This window comes from Pleurodeles waltl, chromosome 6 (genome assembly GCF_031143425.1).
Source record: "Pleurodeles waltl isolate 20211129_DDA chromosome 6, aPleWal1.hap1.20221129, whole genome shotgun sequence".
Taxonomy (NCBI): Eukaryota; Metazoa; Chordata; class Amphibia; order Caudata; family Salamandridae; genus Pleurodeles; species Pleurodeles waltl.
In genome coordinates, this window is record NC_090445.1 from 1205465060 (window position 1) to 1205481450 (window position 16391).

Below are 16391 nucleotides of genomic sequence, written 5' to 3' on the forward strand. Positions count from 1 at the left end.
AACTCGTTTCTCTAAAAATCCAACAAGAAACATTTGAACTCAAAAGCTTAACTGAATCAAATAACAATTGTAAGTGACCATAAATGGTGGAGACACCCCAGGCCTCTGGGTCAGAGTCAATAATTCCCACAATTCAGGACAGAACTGAAAGCCCTGATCCAGATGTCTGTCAACACAGCATTAGCCTCTGAGAAAAGTAGTCTCATGGAATGGAATTAAGAATCATGTTAACCAGGATACTACATTTCCTGAGAAGGTGATGGAAGGGATCAAATAGAGAACAGAGGTAAAGGGGCTGTATGTTTTAAAATACAGAATGCAGGGACTCCTGAGGCATGTGAAAGAGGACCTAGAATTTACTACAGAAGAAGTGTTGCCAGCAGATCACAATGATGTGTTCATTAACTATATCCTGCTTCCGAGAGCTCCAGTGTGAGAAGATTCTATTCCATGAATGGAAGGACTCCAAGGTGGCAGTCATCCCAAGGTTCATTTCTATGAATTATCCTGTGGAAAAGGCTTAAACAGTAATTTCTGGGGCTAGACAGGTGTATGTTTCATCATCATCAAAAAGTTTATATCGGTTTTTCAAGTGATCCCATAAAACTTGCATAGCCATAAGCAACAACATTTGAAAAACATTATAAACATCCTAATATAAATGTTAAAAAGATTCAATTGTTAAAAAGACACATTCATCAAGTATTGAACTGAATATATAAAGTGCTGGTGCAGCCACAATACCATCAGTGCATTGCTAAAAGACAATTCATGGTAAACTCGTTTCTCTAAAAATCCAACAAGAAACATTTGAACTCAAAAGCTTAACTGAATCAAATAACAATTGTAAGTGACCATAAATGGTGGAGACACCCCAGGCCTCTGGGTCAGAGTCAATAATTCCCACAATTCAGGACAGAACTGAAAGCCCTGATCCAGATGTCTGTCAACACAGCATTAGCCTCTGAGAAAAGTAGTCTCATGGAATGGAATTAAGAATCATGTTAACCAGGATACTACATTTCCTGAGAAGGTGATGGAAGGGATCAAATAGAGAACAGAGGTAAAGGGGCTGTATGTTTTAAAATACAGAATGCAGGGACTCCTGAGGCATGTGAAAGAGGACCTAGAATTTACTACAGAAGAAGTGTTGCCAGCAGATCACAATGATGTGTTCATTAACTATATCCTGCTTCCGAGAGCTCCAGTGTGAGAAGATTCTATTCCATGAATGGAAGGACTCCAAGGTGGCAGTCATCCCAAGGTTCATTTCTATGAATTATCCTGTGGAAAAGGCTTAAACAGTAATTTCTGGGGCTAGACAGGTGTATGTTTCATCATCATCAAAAAGTTTATATCGGTTTTTCAAGTGATCCCATAAAACTTGCATAGCCATAAGCAACAACATTTGAAAAACATTATAAACATCCTAATATAAATGTTAAAAAGATTCAATTGTTAAAAAGACACATTCATCAAGTATTGAACTGAATATATAAAGTGCTGGTGCAGCCACAATACCATCAGTGCATTGCTAAAAGACAATTCATGGTAAACTCGTTTCTCTAAAAATCCAACAAGAAACATTTGAACTCAAAAGCTTAACTGAATCAAATAACAATTGTAAGTGACCATAAATGGTGGAGACACCCCAGGCCTCTGGGTCAGAGTCAATAATTCCCACAATTCAGGACAGAACTGAAAGCCCTGATCCAGATGTCTGTCAACACAGCATTAGCCTCTGAGAAAAGTAGTCTCATGGAATGGAATTAAGAATCATGTTAACCAGGATACTACATTTCCTGAGAAGGTGATGGAAGGGATCAAATAGAGAACAGAGGTAAAGGGGCTGTATGTTTTAAAATACAGAATGCAGGGACTCCTGAGGCATGTGAAAGAGGACCTAGAATTTACTACAGAAGAAGTGTTGCCAGCAGATCACAATGATGTGTTCATTAACTATATCCTGCTTCCGAGAGCTCCAGTGTGAGAAGATTCTATTCCATGAATGGAAGGACTCCAAGGTGGCAGTCATCCCAAGGTTCATTTCTATGAATTATCCTGTGGAAAAGGCTTAAACAGTAATTTCTGGGGCTAGACAGGTGTATGTTTCATCATCATCAAAAAGTTTATATCGGTTTTTCAAGTGATCCCATAAAACTTGCATAGCCATAAGCAACAACATTTGAAAAACATTATAAACATCCTAATATAAATGTTAAAAAGATTCAATTGTTAAAAAGACACATTCATCAAGTATTGAACTGAATATATAAAGTGCTGGTGCAGCCACAATACCATCAGTGCATTGCTAAAAGACAATTCATGGTAAACTCGTTTCTCTAAAAATCCAACAAGAAACATTTGAACTCAAAAGCTTAACTGAATCAAATAACAATTGTAAGTGACCAAGGCCCTCATTCTGACCCTGGCGGTCGGCGGAGAGACGGCGGTCGGACCGCGAACAGACCGGCGGTATTAAAAATGGCATTCTGACCGCGGCGGTCCCCGCCGCGACCGACCGCTACTTCTCCACTCCGACCGCCGCGGCGGTCATGACCGCGGGGCTGGAGTTTGCGCACTCCGGCCCCGCGGTCGTCCCAAGACCGCCAAGGGTATTATGACCCTGCCTACCGCCGCGGTTTCTTGCGGGCGGGAACCGCCGTGCGAACCATGGCGGTAAGCACTATCGGGGCCAGGGAATTCCTTCCCTGGCACTGATAGGGGTCTCCCCCACCCCCCACTACCCACCCGAGTCCTCCCCCCACACCCTCCACCCCCCTGCCACCCCCCAGAGGTGGTACGAACCCCCTCCCCACCCCCACCCCGACATGTACATACATGTACCCCGACATGCACACACCCCCAACATGCACATATACACACCCCCTACACACACATACACAACGGGGACACATACCCGCACACATACATGCCGACATGCGCACCTGCCGAACAGCACACATTACCCATAGACACAACAGCACCCCTCTACACACTCACACGCACACCCCCATGCACGCACACATCACACAACACCCCCCCACCCCCTCCCCTCACGGACGATCAACTTACCTTGTGCGTTGGTCCTCCGGGAGGCGACGGGAGCCATAGGGACGTGACCGCCAACAGAAGACCGCCAACAGAAGACCGCCACACAGAAATGTGGGTCGTAATTCTGGGGGCGGTGTTCTGCTGGCGTGGCGGTGGAGGTTGACCAGTCTCCACTTTCCCGCCGACCGCCAGTGTGGCTGCTGGCGGTTTTCCGGCGGAACGCTCCCAGCGGTCAGAATGCGCACAGCGGCACACCGCCGCGGTCGGCGGTCTTCACCGCGGCGGTAACTCGGCGGTCTTGCGAAAAGACCGCCAAGGTCAGAATGAGGGCCCAAGTGTTTTATCTTTAATCTTTAGGGAAAACACTCCATGGCAGCTAAAGAAATGGTCTCAAGAGATTCGGTGGGTATGGTGGGTACGAAACTAGTAATGCCACGTAAAGCATATGGAGCTTCACATCAATCACTAAAACTACGATATTTCTCCATACTATCTTTATGATCTCTCCAACTGGTTATTTTTGCAGACATAGATGGTCAAACTAAATTGCTGTCTGGAATGGCATTTGATGTGATTATTTATTTACTTATTTATTTTGACATTTATAAAGCTCACTGCCACCTAAAAGGTATCCTGGTACTAAAGCAGTTAACCAGGGGTCAAAGGCAGCCATAAGGGGAGGGTGACAGTGGAAATTTATGGGGGAAGAGACAAGTTTTCAAAGACCTCTTGAACCATAGAAGTTCAGATGAAAGCCTAAGAGAGGATGAAGTCGGTTCCAGAGCTAGTCACCATCACTGAGAAGGTGGGCCCTCCTTATCTAGTCTTCTTGAAATTGGGAAGGCAAACAAAATTAGCTGACGAGTAGTGGAGGGGTCTCCACGGAGCATATTTTCGCAAGACATTCTAGAAGTGGATCGGACAGCGGCCTTGAAGAGCCTTAAAGACAATACAGAGGGCCTTAAAGGCAATTCTTTGAGAGGTAATGAAGCCCCCTCAGTGCATCTGATGCAGATGATCTACGAGGCTTATCCAGAGCCAGTTTGGCTGCAAGGACCTTGTTGGAGCATAGCTCTTATAATCAAAATGAACATGAAATGTTTATGAACTAATGCATAATAATGCCGCATAGAAAATGTATTAATGTGTTTTACTAACGTGAGTCTGAAATGTGCCCACGGGGAGTGGCCACCATTATATACGGGGACTAATAAAAATGACTAAAAATTAGTTATTGATACACTAATGTAAGATTTTGTATTAGTATTAAGAGCAATACATTAAGGTTTTGCTAATTAATTCACTAGGCCTTAGTTAGCATGAGTCGGGCCTAGCTGCCCGGTTTCATATTAAATGTGTTTTTCTAACGTGCAGTGTGCTGACTTGCTGAAGGACATTTAACCGTATTTTTCCCGAAGCTATAAGATGAGTGTAACTGTAGTAGATCCGTTCTCATGAAACTTGACTTGCTCAAGGAAACATTCTTGCTGAATGCAACACTGTACACTTGCTACAGGTACAAGGCCGCCTAAACCGATATAGACAATGGAACCACTGACTGGGGATGCGAGAAGACCACAAGAGTATGAAATCATACCAGACATTCTACCCGTTGGAGACGTCAATCACAAGAACCAATAAACTACGTGATAACTGTTATGAGGTGACAATTTTGATGGTATGACTGGAAAACCATTGGATGGAGATAGTGGTGTGCCAAACATGCCCAATTAGAAAATAGGGGACTGTACAACAGAAAAGGGATAAAAACCTTTGACACAAGGAGCCATTAGGAGATGCCATTGTGAATCTTGCTATTACCCAGGCACTTTGTCACTCTGCCTAAAGACTTTGCTGTTTGACTCTTCAAACCATCCTCACTCTTACCTTGCCCGTTCTATACTTCTCCTCCTTATGAGGGAAGTGTCCCTACTTACCCCCTCTTTGTGAACTTTACTGTGTTTCCTGGCTGATGGCGAATCAACTGATGTCCTGAGGACGAAGACTGACTCTGTATGCTGACCCATTACGGAGGGTAACTATATGATGATGAAATTGTAATTGTCTGTTTGCCTTTCCTTTCTAGGTACCAACTGCTTCTTTTGACAGAGACCATAGTTAGATGTTTTCTAAATTCGTGTTGCTAAATTGTTTTGCATGAAGCCCAACATGTCAATGCCAATTCGTGGTTAGTTAAGAAGTTCACTAAACGGACGCAAATAGACAAATGACTGGATCATTGCTTTGTTGAATAATGCGCTAATGATACTCTGCTAAGGTTAACCTATGTTGACGTTGTGTTATGTTCTAATATTCGTGATCTTGGCTTTGATGAAATCTTATTCGAGTTGTCATATTATGACAATGCTGATGTGTTTCATGGTTATGAGACTAATAAACTTACTAGTAGAATTGTAATCAATAGGGAATAAACATCATAAAATCGTACTAAACTGGTGTGGTTATTCATGATTGAAAGGTCATGGTGGTTTCCGAGTCTTATTAATGTTATTGATTAATCTAAATGATTTGTTATGGTGAATACTGATGACGTTATTGACTTATCGGTTGACATGTTGATTAGTTATCTCGTCTTAAGGTCTTTTCAATCAGGGTCAAAAGATTCATCGGCCTAAAATGAGTTCCAGAGTGAATAAATTATCTAGATTGGGATGTGTTATCAGTTCTGGTAGCAGAGGACTGTTTGGCCCTTTTGGGGGCCCTAGGACGAGGGACCATTGTTTAAAAGTGTTTTCGAAATAATGCAAATTGGAGGCATGATGTGTCTCTAAGTCCCATATGACTTTCCCGGAATCTCGGAGCTTGCCTAAGTGAGTTGGGTATGTTCTCTGCATTTTAGCGTGTGTGAAATTGAATTTGCGTTTGCTCAGCTTATGCATATTGCAGGTGATTTGCGAAGTTTGTGTGAATTTAGGCCAGGTAATGTTTTAGTAGGAGTGGGCGTACTCCGCAGTATGAGAGTAGGGAAGTTGGCGAACTTCATGTGAGTGTGGTGCTTTGTGCTAAAAAATTGTCCACGTGGTAGTTGGTGATGTACGGACCCGCCGTGGTCTGAGACTCCGGAGTATATTGAGAAGTGTATGAGACACTTGGTTTATGTTGGAATTTGTGCGGTTTAATAGGTTAATCGGGCGTGGTTGACGAGTCGAGTTTGAGTCAATTGTGTAAATGCAACCTTCAATGGAGATTTGGCAAGTTCTAAAGTGCACTAGAACGAACCACTGACAAGTCGGGAGTAGGATTTGCGGGTCGAATTCTGCTTGCGAGTGCGGGAGCTGAGAAGGAGAGAGTAGGGGCTGAGGCTTCAAGTGAAATCTCTGTAAAGTTCTGAAGCGATTGTGTTACCCTTCCTGTAGTAAACCTGCAAATTTGAGTTATTGTTAAGGTGCTTGCATTATATTGCATTAGTTTCTGTGTGTGGAAGACAAGCTGCAAGACTTTGTCAGCCGCAGTGTGTGAGTGTGACGTCAGTTGAGCCACGCTGGGATAGGTCAGTTGCCGAGAGGGGTCGCGCACGGATTGGCAGCGTCTGTGAGAGGCAATTGGTTGAGAAGGTAGGCGAAGAGTGTTCTGGGAATTAAAGTTACTTCCTGATTAGATTCTAAACAAAATAAAAGACGCAAAAGTGACGTTTTTCAAGGCTCTAAATAGTGCTTTGAGGGGAGATACATGCATTACAGCGAGTGTGGGGGAGGATACTCCGGCTTATACCGTAATGGAGGAGAAGGGAATCGCACCATGTCTTTGGCTAAAGCAGTGGTGCAAAATGACAGAAAAGGAGGGATGTTTGGCGTTTCCAGAATACGGAACGTTTAATATAAGGATTTTGGAAAATTTGCGGAGGGTGTTAAGTGAGCAAAAACCGCCTCCGAGACCAGCTCAGTTTGAGGCATTAGCGATCTGGGATTTAATGGCCATACAACAGAGGCAGCAGAAATTTGTGAGGAGAATGAGAAAAGCAGAAAAGACTCTAGCGGAGGCTAGATGGGATAGCGAGACTAAGATATGGAGAAGGGGAATAGTTGACGGAGTTAGGATGTTTCCGGCAATAACACAAGAAGCCGAGACACAGGGAAAGAAGGACACTTGTAAGACAGACAAGGGTTCTAGTAAGCCAAAGGAGACTCGGAAGTCTTGGGCAGATGCAGATGATTCAGACAATGAGGAGTTTCTTAATCAGTTGTTACATGATTGCCCACCACCATATGCCATGAATGATAATGGACTGAGTACTACTGCGGGTCCTGAGGATCCGACACAAAATAAGGGAATCACAAATACAGTACAGACAAACGATACAGTTCCGATACAGAATGGTGTCAGTGTATCCACTGCACCAGACATGCAGATACAGTTGAAGCCACCACCAATTCAGAGCCTTTACCCTGATGTCCCAGTACTAGAGACAACTACGAACTTAATGATGCCGCCTGATCCGGTATACACAAGATCAAAATTAGTGCAGATAGAGCCAGCTCCACAATTGCTGCCCCAGCCGCAGCAACAGGTAGTTCCGAATTACACTTCTGTCACAGGACTGCAGTCAGTAGCTACAGCACCCATGATGAATCAAGCTGGGGGAGTTAATGCTCCACAGGGTTTGGGAATTGGACAGACACCAGCGGCTATATCATTGGCAATCACTGTTGGTCCGCCAGTACCACTGTATGCGCAAGCTAAGCCTAGCATATGTGATCAAGAAATAATGACCCAAGAGGCGATAAGAGGAGGGTTCACAGGAAACTTGCAGGGAATGACACAGGGGGGACAGGCAGCCGAAAGGTCTAGATCCTTGTTGGACTTCAGTCCGATTGGGGTTCCTTTAGAGACAATGAGGCAAGCAGGGTTGGGTACACTAACCCCACAGGTGATGAGTGCAAATACGTCACAGACATCAATGGTGCAGTCTGGAAATGTCTCGTTGCAAGGCTTCACAGCGCAACAATTGAATGAGTGGTTAGACAAGCTCAACACTCCGCAGACTACTTCAGTGACTGCAGAAAGATCGGAAAGAGAGGAATACCTGAATTTTGTGAGGCTGGGTCTGGAAGCCATAGAATTAGTAGAAGGAACAATGGGGGTGAACAGACTAGAGTCATACACGGAAGCAGAATTGAGGTACCTGTGCTCCAAAATAACCAAAGAAGTGAGCAGGGTGCATCAGAGGTTGGCAAACCTAGCGGACAAATACGGCATAGACTTAGACAATACTAAGCATTTGAAGAGGAGTTATAGGTTAGACTTTGAACCTAAAGATTTTGATCACATGAGATCCACTGGAATGAAGGCACACCTCAAAGAGATATTGCAGAGTGCTCAAATTTGGGGAGCATTAGAGAAGTGGGAAGGCAGATGGGCAAAGAAGAGAGATAAAGAGAAAGGTGACTGCCCGGAACCAAAGCAGGCGAAAGCTGCACCAGACACGGGAACAATACAAATGTTACCAATGAGAGAAACAGCTGAAGGGGTTCCAGTCCATGTAGCGTGGTCTAGGGGTGACATCCTGTCATTCACAAATGATTATCCCAGGTTGAGGGAAAAGCCAATAGAGTGGTCCCAGCAGACGGACAGGTTTGTGAAGCTTGCGAAATGTCTTTAGGAAGACTTAAATACATTGTTTGAGATCATAGTTCCAGCTGACATATGGCTTGAGTGCAAAAGGGGTGTGGATTGGCTGACAGAGGAGCCGGCAAGGGACAAGACTAATGGAGCACTGTCTTCTGAAGTGATGAGGTATTACCATAAAGTGATTGAGTTTTTGAAACAAAAGGTGTCACCGAAAGTTACTGATTGGCAGAAAATTGATCGAACGTCACAAGAAGGCAAAGAGTCGATACATGCTTACTATGAGAGGTTGTTGAAGGCATTCAAACACTACAGTGGCACTGAGGTCATAGAACCGAAAGACATTAATCACCTTGTGTTCAGGTTTGTTGAAGGGCTGAGACCAGAGATTAGTCAGATGATTAAGAATCATTTGATCTGTTTGCAAGCGAAGCCGATTGATGAAGTGTTGCAGTATGCGAAATACTGTAGCGATGAGATTGAATTGAAACAGAGAAAGCTGAAAAGAAAAGGTGATGGTGATGCAAATTAAGGCAGGTCAGGCAGGAATGCAGGGAAATGGAGTACAGCAGGTGGTACAGCAGCACCCTCAAGGGAACGGGATGTTCCAACCGTAAACAAGAGGCAGAGGTCGAGGAGGTTTTGTGAACCGTGGTCCAGATTTGAATACCGTTGTGGTTCAAAATGATGTACAAGGGATGGAAAAGGTGTTACCATGTCATGCGTGCGGGACGTGGAACACTGGAAGCAGGAGTGCCCAATGATGGTGCAGGATGGTGTTGTTCAACAAAGCAATTCCCAAATAGTCAAACTCTTCCACTTTCTCCAGCGGTGTTGAATTCATTTCAATTCTGTCACGAGGTCGTTTTCTTAGAGAGCTGTATACCATAAGTTTAGTTTTATTAACATTAACTTCAATCCCCAAATCCCTACAGAAGGCACAAAATTGGTTAACCAAACTTTGGATCCCCATGGGTGATTTAGCTAACAAGATTGTATCGTCCGCATACAATAAACAGGGGATTTTTTCCCCAGCCAATTTGGGTGTCGTTAGTACAATTCTCCAAATAATGGATACAATTATTAATATAAAGCAAGAAAAGGTTAGGAGCCTGGACGCACCCCTCCCGGACACCTATGTTGACAGCCACAGGATCTGTCAGCTCACCCTCCTTGCCACATCTAATTAGGGCATAGGTGTTATCATGAAGCCGGGTGATAAGACTCAGGAGACCTGAAGGAACCCCCCCATATTAGAGAGTGTTGACCATAGCATGTTCCTAGGGATCAAATCAAATGCAGCTCTCAGGTCTATGAAGACCACATACAGATTTCCCCTCCCAAGTCCACATTCTTCCATTTAATTGCCAGGAATCTCAGGACTTGATCAATAGTGCTCACAGCAGGTCTGAACCCTGCTTGTAGATTGGATCCATTCATCGAGGTGGCACAAGAGGTGTTTAGCATACATTTTTTTAAAATTGTCCAGGAGACTGATCGGGCGGTAATTAGCTGGAATATTGGGGTTACCTTTTTTAAAGATGGGGACTATCTCAGCCCCTTTCCATGAGTAAGGGATAGGGGCTCCAGCTGTGATTGCATTGCAGATTCGATTGAGATAAGGAGCCCATATATCAGGTCTTGTCTTATATAAATCGCCCGGAATCTTATCAGGACCTGGAGCCTTTCCCCAATTTAGTGAGTCTATCGCAGCACTTGTTTCAGCTAAGGTAAATGTGATAGCACCTTGGGGTAATGGAACATCAAGGGACCTAAAGGAAGCCTCTAGAGGACCTGCATATAATTGGCCAAAATGCTCAACCCAGGCTGCAGGCAGAATTGATGTGCCAGGTACGGAGGCAGAATCGCCGCAGTTTTCAGCTATTAATTTCCAAAACCTGGAGGTTTCTTTTGATTTAGCCGTTTCCAGGATAGCTGCCCATCGGGCCTCTTCCCAGGGAATGTGCCTTGGTACATTCGTTCTTGTAAGCTTTTCTAGCTGTTCTTATAGATTCAACTTGGCCTATTTTAAAGCTTTCAATAAAGTGAACTGTGCTTCCCTACATAAATTGTTAAACCATCGTGCCCGGCACTTTTTCATGGGATAACTGCTGATCTCTTCAGTGAAAAGATGTTTTAGGGAATCAAACAGTTTAACGTGGGCTGATAAAAGCCTATCTCCCTCATTATCTTCTTTGTAATGAAGCATACACTCCATTTGATTAGCTAGCAGATTGTATATTGATGCAAGATGCTTAGGAGATGTAGTAACAGACTCCCATTTTATATTACGCCTGTTATTTGATAAAGCTAGCTGGTAAGCATAAGGCTTGGAATAGGGTATCTCAAGTAAAGGGAATAGGCCTCTGGTCGATAGAATCAATGGGTCGTGATCACTCTCTACATGCTCTTGTACTCTCATATCAACCATATGGCCCCACAGTCGAATATCGAGGAGTATATAATCAATCTGGCTTCTAGACCCTCCTTGTTTAAAAGTGGGATGCAGATTTGTGTCAGAGCAGGAGCGACCGTTGCAGGCTCAAAGGCCATATGTTATTGTAATATCAGCCACCAAACGAGCTGTTTTGTTCAATCTCGGCTTTTTATTAGAGACTAGCTGTGGGATCCCCCAATAAGCATCCTCTTCTTTATATATCTCTTGAACCAGGGGGTTGGGCTCGAATGTAACGTTAATATCCCCTCCAATCAGAATAAAATGAGAAATATTATTTTTAAGTAGACTATCCAATAAAAATAGAGCATCGGGATCTACAGGGGAGCCCTCACTCCTGTTGTAAACATTGATTATTAGTTAAGATTTCTCCTTGGGGATTGTTAACAATAGGGCCTGTAGATCAGGGCAGCCTGTATCTATTACTACAGCTTTACTTCTGAGAGAACTACTTAGCCATATGAGTAGCCCTCCCGAAGGTCTCCCAGAGGGCGACTTTCGAGCTGGGACCCAATAACTTCTGAAACCTAATCTATGTTTGGTATCCACGGCCCAAGTTTCTTGGAATAAACATAGTAAATGTTCATCGATGAATTGGCCCCATTCCGGATTTTGCATTTTACTTTCCAACCCTGCTATATTCCAACTAAGAACCTTGGCAAAATCATTGGATTTGATATGTCTAGCTTCCTTTGGGGGATGTTTTATACTAGGGATAGTACAGCGGGGAATTGTACTATTCCCCTCTGGCATACAATTGCCTGTGTCTGTGATATCCTGTGTAGTGTACACTTCACAAAATGCTGTACCCGGTGAATTCATATCTGGTAAGGTATCTGAACAGTAGAGCCCTAGATCCCTATAAATGATTATAGGAGGTGGGGCCCCCTCCTTATTAGCTAAATGAGAGATATTTTCAGAGGGTCCCCGGTTGTCGGGATCTGTCAAGGACAATGGAATAGTTAAATTAAGAACATTAGGGACAGTGTAATTAAAATACTCGGAAACAAGAGTGTTTGAATCCTCTCCCCACGAACCATCACATAGTCAATCTATCTCCGAAAGTGACAGCGATAGGTGTATAGGACCAAGATTAGGGCTGGACTTTGCCTCAATGTCACGGGACACTTTACGGAACAATGATGGTTGCCTATTCATGGGTGGCCGTACGGACGGATTAAAGAGATGTACTGTGTTGAACCCGGCAACTTTGCTTCCTAATGAAAATGCAGACATTGATGATGCTGAGGAGGTAGAACATGATTGTCTTGAGGTAATGGATCTGTGCACCAAACCGAGACCCGACATTAAAGATACTCAATTGGAAGAAAATGATTACATTATCCTTGTTGATGGTTTATGCCTGAGAGACTCAGTAGGAGTACTGAGAGCTGGATATGCTGTGTGTACAATCTCTGGTATCCTAAAAGCATCCTGGCTCGAAAGAGTATACTCTGCTCAAGTGGCTGAATTAATTGCTCTTACTAAGGCATGCCACGCTGCTGAGAACCTGAAAGTCACTATTTATACTGATAGCAGATACGGATTTGGAATTGTCCATGATTTTAGCCAGTTGTGGTCACAGAGGGGTTTCCTGACCTCTTCTGGTTCTCCAGTGAAAAATGGTGAAAGAATTAAGGAATTGTTGCACGCGATTCAATTACCTTTTGAAGTTGGCATGGTAAAATGCAATGCTCATGTTAAATCACAAGACTTTGTGTCAATGGGAAATGGATATGCAGATCAAGTCGCAAGGTTTTGTGCATTGAACTCTATATCGTTACAAGACCAATGGGAATTGTTACCTGAAACTGAAAATGAAACATGCTCAGGGTATGTATTGAGGGTGGTTGACACACTGGATGAGTTGAGATTGTTGTAGGGACGTGCCAGCAAAGAGGAGAAACGCTCTTGGCTCAAAATGCAATGCGTACAGAGATCTGATGATTTATGGGTTTCAGAGGAGGGGAAAATGGTTTTGCCAAACAGCCTTTTGTCACAGTTTGCGAGGTTTTACCATGGTCAAGCACATGTGAGAGAGACGCAATGATCAGGCTGTTCAAAGTCGATTGGTTCAATCCACAATTCAGACAAGATGCGGAAATTATCTGTCACAGGTGCATTATCTGTCAGCAGATGAATGCGGGGAAAGGGACTGTGGTGAATTTGAGCCACATTGGGAGAGCAGGAGGTCCATTTAGCAGAATGCAGATGGATTTTATTGAGATGCCTGTATGTGGACGTTTGAGGTACGTGTTGGTGATTGTGTGCACTTTCAGTCACTGGATTGAAGCTTACCCTACACGTAGAAATGACAGTCTTACAGTAGCGAAGCTGCTGCTTAGGGAGTTGATACCACGTTTCAGGTTTCTGATGTCTTTAGAATCAGATAGGGGAAGTCACTTCAACAATGAGGTAATTAAGCTCTTGTGTGCTGCTCTGAACATTGAACAGAAATTACACTGTAGCTACCGCCCTGAAGCATCAGGACTAGTGGAGCAGATGAATGGTACCTTGAAGTTGAGAATGGCAAAGATGTGTGCAGCCACAAATTTGAAATAGCCAGATGCATTGCCCTTAGTGCTGATGTCAATGAGAAACACACCCGACAAGAAAACAGGACTGTCTCCTCATGAAATTCTTATGGGCCGTGCTATGAGATTGTCCGCACTACCTGCAAAGGCTCTTGTGAATATCACGGATGATATGGTGTTGGACTACTGCAAGGGTCTGGCTGAAGTGGTCTGCTCTTTCTCCCACCAGGTGGAAGCTACCACATTGCCACCGATAACTGATCCAGGTCACACCCTAAAAGCCGGTGACTGGGTTGTTGTCAAGAAACACGTGAGGAAGTCGTGTTTGGAGCCACGTTGGAAGGGGCTGTATCAAGTAATACTGACAACTACTACTGCTGTGAAATGTGCATGACTTCCAAACTGGATCCATGCCAGTCACACAAAGAAGGTGACATGTCCAACTGATGAGGAACTCGAATTGTCAAAAACAACAGCTGCAGAGAGGGAGTCTCAGGGCCGGAGAGTGATCAAAGGGGAACTGAGACTGAAGGAGAGCCCGTTGAGGACGGCTTGGTCACTCAAACAGTAAACGAAATCCAGAGGGGTGACGGTGAGCCTATCTCAACTGAGGTGCCATGAGGACCGACCCAAAGAGAGGTTCTCCCAGAAGCAGACGGATACGGGTTCGAAGTTGAGCCCTTGACAGACCCTGAAGGCGAAGGAGATGAGGTAGAAGGAGGTCAAAGTGTTCCGACTCCTCCTGAGCCGCTTGCAGGTCCATTAAGAGAAAATACCATAGCACAAGAGGAGGGTACTGTTCAACATCCTGAAAGGCTGAGCGGTAGGAAAACACTTAAAGGAGATAATTGGCTGGAACCACAAGCTGCAAAGGAGAAAGTGGTCCTTAATGAAACAATAGAAGAAGAAATTGACACAACAAGGAAAGAAGATCTCAGTGAAGGAGAGTTGCACTGTGATGGCAAACTGAAAAGAAAGAGAGTTGCAAACAGGAGGTACGAAGGTCTTGAATGGGCTTATGCGACATCAGCTGAGTGGCAACAAGAATTCTTGCCATTCTGTTTTGATCGAGAAATCCCAGGTCAATACTAGGGCACTTGAACTCAACCATAGAAAGAGACTGTGTTAAACTGAAATTAAATAGAGAGAGAAACCTGAGAAAAGAGACTGATAAATTACCGGATGTGACACTGTTAACTTGAATTGACTCTGAAAAACCGATTATGACAAGCTGCTAACCTGATTTGACAAAGGGTCCTGGGAGCGAGTGAAACGCTGTAAATACTTACCAAGAGAGAGACTTTGCACGAGAAAAAAAAAAAACAAAAAAAAGAGTTCTGGATCTTCCTCGAGTTGATTGTTTGCTTTATATTATCCTGCTTTCTGATTCTTTACAGATCATGAGTAACATGAGAGATAATGATAATAGGGGTAGGATTCGTAGATGGTAAATTGTTGTTATTTTGGGTGTTGCGTGTGCAATAGTAATTATAGGTGTAATTGTGGGAATACCATTAGTGGATAAGAGTGCGACTAACAATGCTCCAACTCCTGAGACTGCTACACTAACACCATGGGAGAGGTTTGAGCAGGATACGAAGTATTTGCATGAGGGAACTATTACAAAAAAGGAACTATCTACTAATGTCTTCTATCGCTTGTTTAATGAGTATGTTGAAACAATGGATGCAAAGAATTGCTATGTGTGCACGAAGATTCCAGTACAAGAAGAGGTTACTTATCATAGTTTGCCGCTTACCTACGGAATAAGCTGTATTTTGCTATTAACAAGATTTTATGATCAAGAAAATATTCAATACTTCTATTCTAATCTAGATTTAGGGGGTTATTCTAACTTTGGAGGAGTCTTTATCCGTCCCAAAAGTGACGGTAAAGTGACGGATATACCACCAGCCGTATTACGAGTTCCATAGGATATAATGGACTCGTAATACGGCTGGTGGTAAATCCGTCACTTTTCCGTCACTTTTGGGACGGATTAACACCTCCTCCAAAGTTAGAATAACCCCCTTAGTGTTTTCCTTTGTGCCTATAATAGAGTTTTTAAGTAAAATAGCTAAGGAACATAACATAAAAATAGTTAGGGGTTTCTTTGAGCCGACACTGACATTTGGGACAGTTTATGTGCACCGCAATAATCTAACCTGTTTACTTACACCTGTAGAGGAGAGCTTCTTAGATCACACTGATGATAGAAGAAAAGCGTTAAAGGAAAAGCTAGAAAAGGGATTAGGAAAACTAACATTTGCAAATGATTATGCTTATAGTGCAATAAAGACGCAAAGCAAGCTAGCTGTAGATGCATTACACGTAGGAAAGCTTTGTATATACAGGCCAAAATCTGATCATGACACTTTATTTGTGGGAACGAGTGAATGCAGACATGTGTTTTTGTGTCAGAGTAAGTGGACATTCATGTTAAATGGACAGGATCCGGCGATCCCTGGGATCTATTACATATGTAGGCTTAATGCTTATTACCGTCTTCCAAAGGGATGGTATGGGACATGTTATTTGGGAATAGTTTTCCCAAAGATCTACCAATTTGACGACTCAAAGAACTTTCCTAAAATGTCTGAATTACATCACACTAGACAAAAGAGAGAAACAGCGGCTGCTGTCGTAGGTGATATATTTGGAGCCATAATTCCTTCAGTGGGGGTTAATTTAAACTCCATAAAGATTCGAAAGTTGTCTACTATTGTGGATACCATGCTGACAAACTTCACAGAGGCTATACT

The 16391-nt window shown here is 43.4% G+C and overlaps 1 protein-coding gene and 1 long non-coding RNA gene across 4 annotated transcripts in view; one reads left to right on the top strand and one right to left on the bottom strand.

Moving 5' to 3' along the window:
• The window catches only part of LOC138300756 (uncharacterized), a 409302-nt gene that overhangs the window by 366838 nt on the left and 26073 nt on the right, over positions 1-16391 (top strand). The gene's annotated exons all lie outside the window — the stretch shown is intronic.
• Positions 1-16391, bottom strand: part of SRGN (serglycin) — a 130938-nt gene that overhangs the window by 79334 nt on the left and 35213 nt on the right. The window lies entirely within an intron of this gene.